At 35.6% G+C, this 2,000-nt stretch overlaps 1 pseudogene; it reads right to left on the bottom strand.

Annotated features, from left to right (window-relative positions):
* Window positions 1-1,356: 1,356 nt before the first annotated feature.
* On the bottom strand, window positions 1,357-1,611 carry LOC112135809 (small ribosomal subunit protein eS27-like; annotated as a pseudogene).
* Window positions 1,612-2,000: the final 389 nt, after the last annotated feature.

Genomic DNA, 2,000 nt, shown 5'->3' on the forward strand with positions numbered 1-2,000 from the left:
AAAACACAAAAATCAGCCGGGCATGCTAGTGGGCGCCTGTAATCCCAGCCACTTGGGAGGCTGAGGCAAGGAGAATCGCTTGAACCCAAGAGGTAGAGATTGCAGTGAGCTGAGATCATGCCATTGCATTCCAGCCTGGGCAACAGAGCGAGACTCTGTCTCAAAAAAACAAAACAAAACAATAAATGTATTTACACTCTCCTATCCAATATCTTTTATCAAAAAATGTAGAAATTCGTTTGATTTTATGAAAATTACAATTACAAGGTCAATATTCTGGATAAGGCATTATATATGTTTGACTTTGTGTGACAATAGATTACATGTGAGTTTTTGTGTCTGTTTGTGTACAAATATAGAGAAAGTCAATGTAACATAGTGGGAGTAAACAGATTAGACAAACAGACTTCTAAATTTTAGCATGAATTCTGCTACAAACTACGTGTGTGACTTTAAACAAGTCATTTAAAGAACTCTCGTCCTAGTCTTTTCTATTGTAAAGTTGGCTGTTTCATCATGTTGACATCCAGCTGAAGATTCTGTATCTCAAGTAGTTTATATATATAATAAAGTAAAATGGCTCAGAAACCCAGATATCAACTCCTTAGAACCATTTCTTCATAGAAGAGTTAAGGAGAATTTAATTTTTTATTACAATTTCAATGAAGTATTTTTCATTTCTTCCTAGAAAAATCACCAATTTTTGTTTCCCTTTCAAGTCATCTTGCTGTCAACGAAAGGAAAATTCACAAGTTTAAAATCTGTTCCTCAAGAAACACAGTGAAAGTTTAGTTTTAAAGAGGTTGAACATCTCAAGATTAATACACATTCTAATGCAAAACAGATTGTTATCAAAATGCCTTCCTAAGAAGGCAACATAAGCAGAACAAATCCTGCAAAAGATTTTACCCATCATATTTTTCCTGTGATGAATTCTGGTACATCATCATTCTTCCTCTTAAATTAACAGCAAGTTCCCTTTGCTCCAGTTCACAGCATCTATTTTCCAGTACACCAGCAATTGCACAAAACATATTTTTAGTAAAACATACATAATATGTGTTTTGGGTACAAGAATCAGCTCTTCTTTGTGGACTCAAAACCCCATCAGTTTCAACAACACTGACCTCATCTAACAAAGTTATCTACAGTTAATGTGAAAAAATGTTTGTTGAAGGTAGTCAGTGTCCACATTAACAGAATCCAATTTTTTTCCCCTGAAAGAGATGCATGGGTTCAGAAGTTCTTACATACCAAGTAATCTTACAAGCTTACATTTTCTTTATTTTTATTAGTTTTTATATCCAAAATGTGTGTATTGGGATGGTTTCCTATTTATCTTGATTCATGGTGCTTTTAGTGTTGCTTCCATCTGAAGGAACATTCTTCTGTAAGCCTTGCTTTTCCTCCTGTATGCTGACAGAGGACAGTGGAGCAGACGACCAACAAAACTACTATTTGAGCATGGCTAACAATCGTGCTGATCTTACAGCATCCTGGGCATTTCACATCCATGAAGTAGGAATTGAAGCTCTACACCAGGCCCTGCTTCTTGTGTTGCCTTCTCTCCATTTCTAGAGAACAATGAAGGAGAGCCTTCCCAAGAGGCATGCTCTCCTGGGGAGGTCATCACCGCCAGAAAAAAAAACGAGCTTACAATTTCTGTCACTTGCTTTCACTTCAATCTCTTTAAGTGTCTTTAAATGACACTTAGTTGTGTTTAGTTGAATTAGTACAATTAGTTTCTTAAAAAGTAGTTTGCACTTGCTAGTAATTGCTGCTGATAGTCAAAGAGTTTATTAACCTCATAAGTAAGGCAAAAAAAAAGCACAGCACCCCTAATTTGTATTGTGTGTTTTATTTCCATATGACATACACAGACTATTTCTATTACGGTTATGTGAACATATTTCAAAAAGCAGAAACCATCTCTAGTTCTGATAGCACTCAAAGCACAGCACTTTGCACATTGTGGTTGCTCAATAAATATATTTGCATAA

Source organism: Pongo abelii, chromosome 10 (assembly GCF_028885655.2).
Source record: "Pongo abelii isolate AG06213 chromosome 10, NHGRI_mPonAbe1-v2.0_pri, whole genome shotgun sequence".
NCBI lineage: Eukaryota > Metazoa > Chordata > Mammalia > Primates > Hominidae > Pongo > Pongo abelii.